Source organism: Meriones unguiculatus, chromosome 10 (assembly GCF_030254825.1).
Source record: "Meriones unguiculatus strain TT.TT164.6M chromosome 10, Bangor_MerUng_6.1, whole genome shotgun sequence".
NCBI classification, from domain to species: Eukaryota; Metazoa; Chordata; class Mammalia; order Rodentia; family Muridae; genus Meriones; species Meriones unguiculatus.
In genome coordinates this window covers 115538412-115554473 of record NC_083358.1, presented here as the reverse complement: position 1 = coordinate 115554473, position 16062 = coordinate 115538412, and positions in this window count along the sequence as shown.

Below are 16062 nucleotides of genomic sequence, written 5' to 3'. Positions count from 1 at the left end.
TCATTTAAGAATAGGAGCTAGCTGCTACAGTAGGACTTCATCCTGACTAATTACATCTGTAATAACCCTCTTTCCAAGTAGGACTTCACCATGTTTTGGAGAAATGCCATTTTACCTGCATTGAGTGACCCCAAATTGTAATAAATTAAAGTCATAGAAGGCCTGTGTCACTGCTCAAAATTCAAAGACCTGAGGAGCCAACTTATCAGATAGAATTAAACAATTATAAAGTGATATACTAGTCAGCCAGAAAAACGCAATGTCACAAAACATGGTGGATGGCCTCAGTAAGAAGAAAATATGTGTAAAGTTGTTTGTTGTTGTTGTTGTTGTTTTAATCTTTATTACCCTGTGTACATGATGAGTACCTGCTTTGAGGCACATGTGGTGGTCAGAGCACCTCATTATGACTAGGGACTCTTCTACTTTTATGTGAGTTCCAAGGATTGACCTCAGGTGGTCAGGCACGTACAGCATTGTACCCACAAAGCTGTCTTGCTGGTCCTATGAGAGGCTTTTGATTACGACTGAGGTTGTGTTATTCTGTTGATACTTAAAGAAGGAGGGTTTGATGAGTAGATGATCTTAGAAAAAAAAGTGACTGGTTGAGGAGTGAGCCTCATTTAAGAACTTAATGTAATGTAAAATTTATGAAGACAAGTGTAGGACTAATCATGAAAGGACAAGGAAACAATAGTCAGAATCTTAGCTGGAAAGGAGAATGATTCATTACCAGCTGACAGTAATTAAAGTATCTTTTCTTTAGCCTCAAAAACAAAATGATAACACAAAGATATTCCTTAATGAACACTCTTTATAAAGAATGAAGACCAGGTAAGAACTATGACAAATCCTAAAAGGTGTGCTGCTTGCTAAAGGAATTAACTTTTTCGAAAAGACAAAAGCTTCATCTGGGCAACTGACTCAGACTCCAACTCTTAGCTAAGTGATAATGCATTCTGGTGTGCTTGAAGCAGTGCTGGCTTAGACCAATTGTCCCAGCTACCAATAAGGTCAGTATCTATCCCAGACTTCTCACCTTACCAGAGTATTAATTTTAATAGCTGCATTAAAAATAAGCCAGATTTAGATGCCATCCACCATGTCTTCCCAACGTTGGTCGTGTCTCATGTGCACATGTTTGCACATTGAAGCTCACTGAACAGAAAAGGCAGAAAATCTAACCTCAGTCGTCCATCTTTGTTTTCGCAACACTTTTTGTTGGGGCTGGCTGTTTTTTCAAGACAGGGTTTCTCTGTGTAACCTTGGCTGCCCTGGACTCACTTTGAAGACCAGGATGGTCTCAGAATCACAGAGATCTACATGTCTTTGCCTCCGTGAGTGCTGGGAGTACCATGCCCAGCTCACGATACTTTTCTTATCATACACAAAATGACACCTTCCTTGTGAGGTTGGCATGAAGAGCAGTCACTAATTAAATGAAGTACATGCCAACAACTCCGGAAAGCCTGCTTCTCCTGGCATCTGGTTAGGAGCAGGGAGAGCTGTGTTTGCTGCTGCTGTTCCCCCTGGGGTATGAGCCTTGTCTTTGTTAGCGAGATACACTGAGATTCCAGAATTAATGAAATTTCTGAGAGAAGCAGAAAATATGAGCACTTGCAAATTATCTGTGGTTGAACATGGATGGGAGCGAGGGCTGAGTAGGCAGCCATAATGCATAGTCAGAATGTTCTTACATAGTGGTTTATAATTATTACCTATTTTCTCACATTGTTGTACCCTTCTCCAGCCTGTTATTGAATTATTTGTATCATTATAGGCTTACGAAGATTTTGCCCCTTTGGGTTAAAATCATGTGCTATTATTAGACTTCAGTGTTTTATTCCCACTTCGTGTATTTATAACTCTTTAGAAACTGAGAAACCTAGCTTTCATCCCCTGCAGTGTATTAACTTCTCTGTTTAAGCCTAGATCCGTGTAGTGTAGCTGCAGAATTAGGAAATCATGCTGTGTTTGGTAACTGTTAGTTTTGTTTTATTCAGCTACAACAACATATCTGATATAAACTTCTTCAACTTTAATCTTATTTTTATTTATTTATTTATTTAATATAATTTATAATTTATACAATTTATTTATAATTTATACAATTTATTTATAATGTATATAATTTATTTATAATTTATATGATTTATTCATTGTATATCCTGACTGAAGCCCCCTCCCTCAACTGCTCCCAATCCTACCCTTCCCCCCACTTCCCCCGTTATCCACTTGCCCTAGTCCACTGAAAGGGGGCATTCTCCTCTGTCCATAGCTTTTCAAGTCTCATCAGGACTGCCTGGATCCTCTTCCTCTCTGGCCTGGCAAGATCACATCACCAGGAGCAAGTGACCAAAGAGCAGGCAATCGAGTTCGTGACTGAGGCAGCCCCTGCTCCCCTTACTTGGGCACCCACATGGAGACTGAATTGCCAATCAGCTACATCTGAACAGGGGTTCTAGGTCATCTCCATGCATGGTTCTTGAGAAAACCCCACTGATACAAACTTCTTTAAAGGAAGCAAATTTATTTTGGTTTTTTAACTTTGATGATTTATTTCAGTGGCTGGCTGACTGGCTCCATCCTTTTTGGGCCCAAGACAAGGCAGAATGTCATGGTTGAGAAAGCATGGTGGGATAGAGCTGCTCATATCATGGAATTGAAGAAGCAGAGAAGGACACAGGAAGGTGCCAGTGATATAACCATTAGTGTTCTTCAGTTCCCAACAATGACATCAAGGCATAAATACAGCAATAGACTAATCCACTGACTAATCATGAACGAATCACTTCTTAATAATAAACTCTACTATCTGGAAACCAAGACTTTCAGGATACTTTACACACAAACCATAAAAATATCCTTTTAAATTCTGAAGGAATAGTATTTCATATTTATGAAGTCTATTAATACAATTGATAAGATGCCTTTAGGGCTGGCAGGATATTAGCAAGTAAAAATACCCGCCAAAAAGACTGAAGACCTGAGTCTGGTTGTTCATGTTATGATGGAAGATTTATTTCTGGAGTTCTGTGGAATATGCTGTCTGGCAGCAACACTGTGATTAAATTTCCGGTACTTAACTAGCTATATTTTATACTGATTGGATATCCATCACTACATTGAAACACCCGAAACAATTAATTTATAAAGAGCAAAGTCTGTTTTGACTTGGAAGGGTAAGTCTGAGCACAGGAATCCTCACTGCTCTGGGCCTCACTGGAATGCTGACCACATGGTGGGAGCCTCTACTCACCAGAACCACTAGACCAGAGGAAAAGCCCAACTTGGGTAAGGCTTACAATCTCCTCCTAGCTCCTTCCCCCCTTAGGTCCAGAGAACCTCCCTAGATATTACCCTGGGAAACTCATGCAAACTGCAGCAATACATTCAATATGTGGTTATATATGGGATGGCACAACAGCTCTGTTTATCAGGGCGATTCACACCACACCTGGTGACCTCTCTGGGACCTACACGGTAGGAAGAGAGAGCCAAACCTTACAAGTTTTCCTTTGCCCACCACCATCACCCCCACATTCTACACAAAATGTCCGAAAAATAAATAATGAATTTCTATTTCTTTAAGAATGGGCTATAAATGGAGGTTAAATTAAAATCTAAAACTATTTGAATTAAAATACTTACATATATTAGTACACAAAATAAATTGCAACCAAAACTGTTCTTTATTTGACAAAATTTTCTCTGAGTTCACCATCATCTTCTGCAGGCACATACACAAAACAACTGTTTTTTCAGTTCACTAAAATGTAACTCAAAAAATGTAGTAAATAGAAAAATGAGTGTTGGGCTATATAATGTTTATTTTTGCCCTATGATTATCACAGCAGTATTAGCTAACTCACTATCACAAATAATAACGCACAGACACTTGTCAGATTTTATAATTGCCTTATTTACCTTGGGCTGGGCAGATATTTTGCTTACACTGTCTCAACAACCTCACCATCCCACCCATCTCCCAGCCCCTATTCAATGTCATCTCCCTTAATCCTCCTCATCTGGTTTACCTTCCATCCATAATCCCATGGTACTTGCTTGTATTCTTCATCTGGGTCTTTTCACGCCATTACTGGAGTTCTTCCTTTAGACCGAAATGGTGTTTTCTTCACACTAATCCATTGTGGCATCCTCCTTCCCCCTCTCTTCCCATCTATCTTCCATGATTCTCCTGTCCTCTTTAAACCCAGAAACCTTTGTCATGCTTATGCTATTCTGTCCTGCCCAGGTATAAGCCCTTTAATCAACCAATCAGGTACGTCTTAGGCAGGTTTACAAAACAAGGATAGGTGTAACCAGATCTTCAGGGCCAGTAACACAAATCAGACCAACCTCCAACACAAAAATATTAGCAAATTTATGGAAAAATAATCTTTCAGAGAAATATAGAAAATTAAGGAGTTATATTTAGGAAGGCAACTGTGTTAATCACTAGACAACACCAGTTGACAGTGGACAAAGAAAATTTCACCAGGTCCCACCTCTAGATGAAGAGATACATGTGGTCAATGGCTGCTGAGAGAGGGAAAAGAAGACCGTCCTGGGCACATATGGACAATATTAAATGGGCTTATTCGGTTATATATACATAAGTATATGTGCATATATATGTGTTTATAAATAGCAATAATAATTAGAGATCATGAATCAGGGGACAGGAGAGGAGTTAGAAGAAAGGAAGAGTAGGAGTAATATAAACATAGTGCTCATGTATGAAATTCTTATTTTAAAGAAAAACACAACGTTTTAAAGAGCCATAGCTAGAGAATAATGCTCAGTTCCTTGTATTCTTGCCTACTTGCCTCACATGTATGAGGTCCTGGGTTCAGTTGTTTGTGCTAAATAACTGGGGGGATAGCTTAGTAATGTGTTAAAGTACATGATTTCAAAATGTGACGTTCTCTCTCTCACACACACTTACACATTTTGTCTTTGTAATTGCTTATATCAAAGACTTTTTATCAACCAGGCTAGAATTCAAGATTAGACAATATTTTCTTATGTAAGCCTCAACATAACACGCAATTACTGATGTACTCACAGATATCTACTATAAGGATCACCTAACACCTAATCACGACAGATGCACAAAATGAAATTATGTTTTTGTGTTTCTGTGAATCTAGCAGTCAACCCTGTGGCAATTAAGTTACCAGGGACCTTGTCAACTGGATTGGCAGTGTCTGAAGTGCTCTAGCACTATTCACAATGACATGGAAAGCCTTGAAAACTGCATATAAATTCTGTATTAAGCCATTAGGATCCATTAATACCTTGTAGCCACTGAACTGAGCCAATTAGCAAATCTAAGGCAGGGCAAAGGAGGAGGGAAAGAAAATGTGTCTTTCTTATGCGAGAAGAGCTATTGTGAAGGAAGTTGGGAGGTGTTCGTTCTCCAGAGTGTGGGTGCTTGCTTGAAGCTACACTGGAAATCCTTTGTAAAAAATGATGTAACAGAAGACAACAACGCAGTATGGATTGAGAACTGAAACTCCATCCCCGAATTGGGGCTCAGACATTAAGCGGCAGGCTAATTTCTTCCCCTTCTCACCTTCAACATCTGCTTGTATCATGAGGGTCTTGGACATGATACCTATGTCAGCTGTTCGTTTCTATAGACTCCTCAAGGATTTGATTTCATAGGCTTTGATGTTGCTTTACTTTTAGCTGTAAAGGAATGAGGCTCACACAGAGACATACTTTTATCAAATTTAAGAGTCTCAGCTGCCAGTGATGACCACAACACACTTTTCAGACAGTTTTGCATTGTAACAAGGCATCTTGATATATAATGAAAGTTTTCAAACACTAAATATATAAAAGGATGTTGTCCTTATAAACATATTTCATTTGTTAAAAAAATCCCAAAACATGTTTGTCATGTAACTGGAGTTTTCATTTCCACACTAACCACTGTCTTATCATTGAAACTATGCAACTTACAATCCTTTAGCCTTTAATACACATGTTGTCAAAACGTAGAACAATTTAGTTGATAGACCTCTTCCTTTTACATCCTTTATAATTTTTGTGGATTATGAACAACTATCAAGTTTTAAGAGTTTCAAAAATACTTACCAACCAACTATAAAAATAGTTACTTTTCTGATAGCTTCACCTTCTCCTGTTTGGAGTCAGAGACTTTCTTGCAGGAATAATACTTAGGGTATCAAACATGCATTATTAGTATTAGTATTATCATTATTATTATTATTATTATTATTATTATTATTATTTTGGTTTTTCAGGACTGGTTTCTCTGTGTAGTCCTCTCTGTCCTAGTTTCACTTTGTAGACTAGGCTGGTCTCTGACTCAGAGAGATCTGCCTACCTCTGTCTCCCTGAAAACTGTGCACCACCTCATCTAGCCAATCATGCTTTTAAATTTGTCTTTTAAGTTAGACAAAACTATAATTTATGTACAAGGAGAAAGTAGAACTAGGACCCTGAGACAGTGTGTTTTGGCAGTATGCTTGACTGCTGACATTCATATTTACAATACGCATCAAAAGCATTCAGTTTGAAATGACACAGCTTAACTTTTAAGCATATTTTTTGTTTTAATAAGTAGAGTCTTCACTAACTAGAATTATTTAGTAAGCATGAAGAAGTAATAAAAGGGAAAGAAAAGGATTAAAAAGGAATAAAGAAAAGAGAAAAAAGGAAAATCCACGGGCCAGGATTCCCTGTTTAAGAAGACAAGGAAAGTCTACCTGTAGTGGTTTGAATAAAAATGTCTACCCCATAGGTTCACAGGAAGTGGCACTATTAGGAGGTATGACCTCATTGGAGGAAATGTGTCACTGTGGCCGGACTTTAAGGTCTCAAGTATTCAATTCAGGCCCGATGTTACTCTCTCTCTTTTTGCCTGTTGATCAGGATGTAGAACTCTCAACTGCCTCTCCAACACCATGTCTGCCTGCATGTTTTAACATGAAAATAATGGATTAAACCTCTGAAACTGTAAACCAGCCCCAACTAAATGATTTCTTTTATGAGAGTAGCCATGGTCATGGTATCTTTTCACAGCAATAGAAACCCAACTAAGACCTTACCTATATTGATAAAACAAATGCATATTTGAAGGCATATGTTAGGGAAAAGATATTGTTAAGACTGCAAAACAAATAAATCACCAGAATCATCTCACCAACATCAAGAATTTCAATCAAGAAGCCACACTGCAGCCGTCAGCCTCACGACCACTAGAACGTGATGTGTCTGTGAGCCTGTGCTCACTCTCTGTCCCCCCACAGCAACTCTCCAAGCCGATCTCAGTGAAGCTATAATAGAGCCTCAATAGTTTGTGATTGTTATTATTTCACTGTTAGGAAAATACATGTTTAACAATGTGGAAAGCAAAGAAAACATGCAGACACTTCCCAGGAAATGTTAGGAACAAGTTCATTTGTTATTTTTCTAATTCCAATATGAAATTTATTTATCTTGAAATTTAAGGAATTATTTCAGAAAGAGCCAGCAGGCTTGAAAGCATCCGGCTGAAGCCAGAACATTTGTTAAAAATTTTTAACAAATCTATTTGCACTTTATTTAAAATTTCTTTTTCTTTGGATGTGGGGGGAATATTTTAATTTCTTTGTGCTCTTTCAATTAGAATACCCCTCAACCAATCTGTTTTTGATTATTCATACAGAAAAGTTTGGGGATGATAAAATTCCATAACTCTTCCATAGTTTTAGAAATGTTAGTTTCTAAAGCAGAACTGGGTAGTTTTTATTTAAGAAGAAAAGTTCTTATCAAAATATATCTGAAACTTTATTTATAATGATTTTCTTGAATAATAAAAATCTAAGAAAGAAAAATAACACCCAAAGTTCTTCAGTTTCTACAAATAGCTATCTAAGCAATAAAAAGAAAAGTAAGTTCCTATAAATGGATGCTAGATGTTTTCAGCATTTTGGTGGTCTGTGTAAGAAAATTAACAAAATAAATTTGAAGCATCTAGAAATGACTACACTCTCTGGATAGTTTTATGATGATATTATACACAATAACAACAATACTAAACTCCAGTGAAGCCGTAGAACTATCTCTTGTTCCCTAAGATAAGGGAGAACTCAGATTGTCTACATCCTCATAGAAATTGGCACAGTCTGCTTCCTGGACGTCAATGTAGAGGACAGCCCCTCGTGCTCCCACAGGTGGATGGAACTCCCACAGGTAGATGAGTAGCTAGTGCGCTACAGGATAATGCTCACAGGTGTGATACATTCACAAGTTCCAGATGGAATGACTAGGAAACTGGTATGCTCTCCACACATTCTTCCCATCATTTAGAGCTCTAAAGAAAGCTGCAATAGCTTTAAAGGATGAAATGGAATAGATAGGCCTGAACCCTGTGTGGTTGCTTGGCTCAGAGCAACCACACTGGGTGATGAAACAAGCCACATATTATCTTAAGACAGAAGGATGTTTAGGATTAAAAGAAATAACCTTTTATTATAAATGAACAACAATAACAAAAAAACCGTGACATATTCACAACAATCCACTCCAGCAGATCAAGCCGCAATAGGACTGAGCTCATCCTCATTCACTCAGGCCAGGCAGCCTGTTCAGCAGATATGATCGAAAAACAGACAACAGAGTTTCCGATAGCAACTGCTCAACTCACTAGAGGATCCACAGGAAGATCGAATTTCCCGTCAGTTATGTATGTGTAGGGGCTTAGGTCGAGTCCATGCATGCTCGTTGGTTGGTGCTTCCCTTTCTGTATGCCCCATGAGCCTAAGTTAGTTGCTTTATTGGTCTTCTCGTGGCATTCTTGTCCTCTTTGGGTCCTTCTATCCTTCATTTCTTCCACAGGGCTCTCGGTGCTCTGCCTAAAGTGCGGCTGTGAATATTAGCATATGATTCGATCAGCTGCTGGGGTTGCCTCTCAGAGAACGGTTAAGTTAGGATCCTGTCTATAAACATATCAAACAGTATCATTAATGAATTCAGGGGTTGGATCTCTCCCATGGGGTGGGTATCATGTTGGGCCAGGTATTGGCTGGACAATCCTTCAGCCTTAACTTTATATTTCTACACATCTTCTATGCAGGGTAAATTTTGGGTAGATGGTTTTGTAGGTGGGTTGGTGTTCCCGTCCTACCACTATAAGTCCTCCAAAAGGTGGCCTCCTCACTCTCCACGTCCCCCAGTGCTAGAAGGCTCAGCTAGAGACATCTCCCTCTCTGTAGCATACCCTGTCTCAGGTCTCCAGCTTGTCTCAGTGATGCTCCTGTTCTTGGTTTCCCTTTTCTCTCCATGTCCTCTCCCCTGCCCTCACCACTCTCCCCACGTCTGATCCCACCTCCTTGTTTCCCTCCCAACACCCTCTCCTATCCAGTTCCCTCTCTATATCCATTTCTGCTGTCTATTCTATTTCCCCATCTGAGTGATATTCAAAGAGGGATTCTCTTGAGCCACCTTATTACTTAGCATCTTTAGGTCTATGAATTGTAGTATGGTTATCGTGTAATATATAGCTATACCTGCTTATCAGTGAGTGTATATTATGTGTGTCCTTATGGGTTCTTATGGGTCACTCAGGATGATCCTTTCTACTTCCATCTATTTGCCTGCAAATTTCATGATTTCTTGTTTTTAATAGATGAATATATTTCATTGTATAAATGTACCATATTTTCTTTATCCATTCTTCAGTTGAGGGACATCTAGGTTGTTTCCAGTTACTGACTATTATGAATAAAACTGCTATGAACATAGTTGAGCAAATGTCCTTGCGGTATGGTGGTACATCCTTTGGATATATGCCCAGAAGTGGTGTAGTTGGGTATTGGGGTAGCTCTAGTTCTAATTTTCTGAAAAAGCATCAGATTGATTTCTGAAGTGGTTGCGATCCCACCAGCAATGGAGGATTGTTCTCCTTTCTCCACATCCTCACCAGCATGTGCTGTCAGTTGAGTTTTTTATCTTAGCCATTCTGACAGGTATAAGATGGAATCCCAGAGTAATTTTCATTTGCGTTTCTATGATGACTAAGGCATACTGAGCTTTTATTTAAGTGCTTCTCAGCCGATAAAGATTTCTCTGTTAAGAATTCTTGTTTAGCACTGTACCCCAGTTTTTTAATTAGATTATTTGGTTTGTTAGAGTTTAATTTCTTGAGTTCTTTATATATTTTGGATATTAACCCTCTGTTGGATGGAGGGATAGTGAAGATCTTTTCCCAGGCTGTAGGCTGTCATTTTGTTCTATTGACAGTGTCCTTTGCTTTACAGAAGCTTTTCAGTTTCATGTGGTCCCATCTATTAATTGTTGATCTTAGAGCCTGAGCTGTTGGTGTTCTGTTCAGGAACTTGTCTACTGTGCCAATGAGTTCAAGACTAATACCCACTTTTTCTTCTAACAGATTTAGAGTATCTGGTTTTATGTCGAGGTCTTTGATCCACTTGGACTTTAGTTTTGTGCAGGGTGATAAATATGGGTCTATTTGCATTTTTCTACATGTAGACATCCAGTTGGACCAGCACCATTTGTTGAGGATGCTCTTTTTTTCCATTGTATGATCTTGGCTTTGTTGTTGAAAATCAACATATGTGGGCTTATTTCTGAGTCTCCAATTTGGTTCCTTGATCAATCAATTTGTTTCTATGTCAATAGCATGTGATTTTTATTGCTATTGCTCTGTAGTACAGATTGAAGTCAGAAATGGAGATACCTCCAGAAGTTCTTTTATTATTTTATCTATTCTGTATTTTTGTTGTTTGTTTGTTTTTCCATATGAAGCTGAGAATTGTTCTTTCAATTTTGTAAGGAATTTTGGTGGTATTTTGATGGGAATTGCATTGAATTTATAGATTCCTTTCAATAAGATGGCCGTTTTTACTATGTTAATTCTACTGATCCATGAACATGGCAGATTTTTCCATCTTCTGATATCTTCTTCAATTTCTTTCTTCAGAGATGTGAAGTTCTTGTCATATAGGCCTTTCACTTGATTGGTTAGTTTCCCCATGATACTTTATATTGTTTGTGGCTATTGTGATTGGTGTTGTTTCCCTAATTTCTTTTCTGTCTCTTTATCTTTTGTATACAAGAGAGCTACTTTTTTCTTTTAAGTTAATTTTGTATCCATCCACTTTGCTGAAGGTATTTACCAGGTGTAGAAGTTCCCGGATAGAATTTTTGGGTCAGTTATGAATACCATCATCATTCACAAATAGTGATATTTTGACTTCCTCCTTTCGAATTTGAATCTATTGGATCCGTTTAGTTGTCTTATTGCTCCAGCTAAGACTTTAAGCACTGTATGAAAGAGATACAGAGAGAGTGTACAGCTTTGTCTTGTCCCTGATTTCAGTGTAATTACTTTAAGTTTCTGTTTATTTTGATGTTGGATATAGGCTTGCTGTATATTGTCTTTATTGTGTTTAGGTATGAGACTTGTATTCATGATCTTTCCAACACTTTTAACATGAATCAGTATTAGTCTTTGTCAACAAGTTTTTTCAGCATCTAATGAGTTGATCATATGGGATTTTTTCTTTCAATTAGTTTAGATGGTTTAGTATATTGACTGGTTTCTGTACATTGAAATACCCCTGCATGCCTGGGATGAAGCCTACTTGGTCATGGTGGATGATATTTTTGATGTGTTCTTGGATTTGGTTTGTGATTTTTTACTGAGTATATTTATATGTCAATGTTCATAAGGAAAATTGATCGAAATTCTATTTCTTTATTGGGTTTTTGTATGGTTTAAGAATCAGGGTGACTGTAGCTTCTTAGAATGTGTTTGGCAATGTTCCTTCATTTCTATTTTGTGGAAAAGTTTGAGGAATATTGGTATTAGGTCTTCTTTAAAGATCTGGTAGAATTATGCTCTAAAGCCATCTGACCCTGGGCTTCTCTCTCTCTCTCTCTCTCTCTCTCTCTCTCTCTCTCTCTCTCTCTCTCTCTGATCTGATTAGGAGACTTTTAATGACTGCTTCTATTTCCTTAGGGGTTATAGGACTATTTAAATTGTCTACCTGATCTTGATTCAACCTTGGTAAGTGGAATCGATCAAGAAAATTGTCCATTTCATTTAGATTTTCCAATTTTGTTGCATACAGACTTTTGAAGACCTAATGATTCTTTTAATTTACTCAGTGTCTGCCGTTATGTCCCCTTTTTCTTTTCTGATTTTGTTAATTTGGATATCATCGCTCTGCCTTTTAGTTAGTTCGGCTAAGGGTCTGTCAATCTTGTTGATTTTCTCAAAGAACCAGCTCTTAGTTTTGTTGATTTTTTGTATTGTTTTATTTGTTTCTAATTTATTGATTTCAACCCTGAGTTTGATTATTTCCAGCAATCTACTTTGTTGAGTGTGTTTGCTTTTTTTATTCCCCTAGGGCTTAACTTACACTGTTAAGTTGCTAGTGTAAAATCTATCTAGTTTCTTTATGAAGACACTTAGTGCTATGAACTTTCCTCTTAGCGCTGCTTTCATTACATCCCATATGTTTGGTTATGTTGCACCTTCATTTTCTTTGAATTTTAGAAAGTCTTTAATTTCTTTATTTCTTTCCTGGCCCAGTGGTCATTGAGTAGAGACATGAGTTTGTAGACTTTCTGTTGTTTCTGTTGTTGAAGTCCAGCTTTACTTCATGGTGATCTGATTAAATACAATGGTTATTTCAGTTTTCTTGTACTGATTGAGACTTGGTTTCTGACTGGCTATGTGATCAGTTTTGGAGAAGGATGTATGAGGCAGTGAGAAGAATGTATCTCTTTTGTGTTTGGGTGAAAAGTTTGGTAGATATCTGTTAGGTCCATTTGATTAATGACATCTGTGAGCTTCACTATTTCTCTGTTTAGTTTCTGTATCAATGACCTATCCTTTGGTGAGAGTGGGGTGTTGAAGTCTTCCATTATTAATAGGTAGAGATCAATATGTGAGTTAAGATTTAGTAATTTTTTTCAAATGTGAAAAAGAAAAGGAATAATTCTTTTACACAAGAATTTTTTGAGTTATGATCCATATTTCAGGTTCACAGAAACTTAACCTTCAATTGTTCTAATAGCTGAATTAAGAAACTAGAGGGTTTTTAAAGAAAATATAAAAATATAAAAATGAAAATTATAAAAATATAAAATTAAGATGTAAAATATTATAAAAGATGAAAGAAATAAAATCTTGGCCTTGAGAGTACCACTTTCTCCTTAATGAGCTCTTCTTTAGTTGGCTTAGATCTTTTAAAGATCATAGCGCTCCAGCCAGAGCAGCGCTTTAGAATTTAGCTGGGTCACAAGGACTTTCTCAGCACTCTGTTCTAATTTGCAGTTCTGCCATAATAAAAGCCATAAATATATTGCTACTGTCTAGACGTTTTATCTGAAACAAGTGTCCTTTGTAGTCTCAAAGGACTTTTCCATTTTATTTCCAGTAAATCAAAGTATGTGAAGAGCTTCAGTTCTTATTAAGACATACCCTTCACAGTCCAGTGACTGCCAACTGTGGCAAGCCATTGACAGTTCATTTGCATATAAGTGATGACTCCCATCAGGTAGTTGGCTCCAAAACACAATGGACATTTAGGACAGATCCAATATTTCTTCTTCTTTGATGAGCATCAAGTGCCAATTTTTATATAGAATCTGACTATTGAAAAGTGAGGGTTTCTTTCCCTGACCTTACACTGTCTTCCACAGTTTGAAGTGACATATTGTCAGTGGATTTAATGTAGGCCCACACTTATTAAAGACACTTAGTAGTCCAACTTTAGTTTGTTAAAAACCAATGAGAGTCAAAAGTAGGAGACAGAGACATGAGAGATCACTTTTAAAAGCATATTATGCCCCTAATATTATATTCATATCTAAATTTTATTTTATTTTTATAAAGTACCATTGACATGATTTGATATTAATTACTTTCTATACATATCATTGCCATGTATTTACTAATGAGATTGTGTAACTCTTATTGGGAGATCTTGTTATTCAGGTGCTTAAGAACCTTTAATAATGACTGTATTTTTTCTTTCTCCCAATATTTTGGAGTAGCAGGGGTCTGAATACAGCCAATCAGTTATCTATCACTCCTGTAATCAGAAGCAAGCTGATGATCTCTTGTCATACTGAGATTTAAGTCATGCTTACATGAATTTGTTTGATTGTACATTTTTCTTTTTAGCACATAAACAATGAAAAATTTTCTCATCAAAGTAAACTTCATTGCAACTGTCAGTAAGAATATGTTTTCATTTCAGACATAAGCTATGTTTTAGCTTATGTTTTCTTTCCTGTTTTGTTTATTTTCTTTCCTGTCAGATAGAAGAGCTATCACTATCTGGTTAGACCTACTCATGGCTTGTAGGCCACCTTATCTCTGGTTTTAGTGAGGTACAGATTTTCATAGTTAATTTCCACATGTAATCTTACAATAAACTGTATAATGAAAGTGGTCTGAGAGATCCCAGGGGATGTTACAGAAGAAACAGATCAATGTTGAGGGTGGTGACACTACAGTGCCTGCCACAGTCACTGCTCAGGTCTACACGTGTAGACCAGCACGTGGAGTGCTGCATGTAGACCATGCCCCACTGCTGTGCCCACCCTGCCTCTTCATCTCATTAAGCTGAGCAAAACCTAAGAATGGACAAACTAAGTTCAGATGTGTAAGGAAGTGATAACTGGTGGTGCAGCCACTGCACTGCAAACTTTTGGAGCAAAACGGGCAAGTAAGCTCATACACAATGCATATTGATGTCAGCTCTTACCTTTAGAACAAACAGTGAAGGAAGAGAAAGAATATTAAGCACAGAAAAGTGGTTAGACTTATTTAGACATATTTTCAGAAACAATTAAAAAACCTGAAGTCATGAGATACATTCTGAAAAACAAAGAAACTATGTGAAATGTTTCATTTCAGCAAAATATCACACTCATAGAATTTTTAAGGAATAAAAATGATGAATTAAAAATTTAAAGTATCAGAACTTGAAATTTTGAAACTAAGAATTCTAAAGTTTGCAATCTTTATTGGCAGGGGAGCAAAGCAGATTTCAGCCCAATGAAAGCAGTGACACGGCTTCATCTCATCATGCTCAGTAGATGTTTAATGAAGAAGATAAAGAGTGCTCACCCAAACATACAAATACATGATGAACTGACTTGTCAAAGTTTCCCTTATGCATATGCAAAGTTTCCCTTATGTATATGCACAGATGTTTGTCTTTTATCTTGTTGATAGCAAGTCATTCTGTGGTTGTTACTAATACGCATTTCTGAGGAGGTAAGTTCAGCTTGTTAAGGAAGCACTGCGTTGCAAACTTAATTCGGTTCTTATGACTTATAAACTTGCCTCATTTTCCTTTCTCTTATGGATCTTGCCACCAACTTGCCAACAGTCCGGATGTTAGCTCTCTTGAGTATTGGATGTCCATTTACTATAATACAAAATATATGATTATATTAATAAATGCCCAATCATTTAATACAATGGAAATACATTATAGTTTTTAAAATCTTGATACATTATAGGAAATTAATTTTGGTTGTGCTACAACATGCCAAAAAATTGAATTTGGCACATTTCCCTCTTTTTTATACGTTGCCAACTGACTTTCCAAACTCCTTCTTGGAGCAAAGAGAAGGTGAGAGAAGGTGCTGAGTCAATGGTTAAGAACACTGCTGCTCTTCCAGAGGACCTAAGCTCATTTCCCGGCATGCAAGTCAGGTAACTCAAAGTCTGTGGTAACTCCAGCATCCAGGAAAACTGGCCTCTCTAGGGTCTCTCAAACATGTGGCATACACTCACAGATACACACATAAACAGAAATAAAAATAAAATTTTTCGAAAAAGAAGATATAAATAACATAACTAAATTCCCTTGTTTCATAGAATACTTGAAATTAGATGTAATATTTGCCCAATCACAAGAACATAGTTGTTAAAACTGATAGTATACTAATTTATAAAGTTAATACAAGTCACTGCTATATACAGTGCCTGTATTTGGTCCATATTTATCAGTAAAGTCATTCTGAAAGATTTGAGTCATGTATTTGCCAAAGCCACCA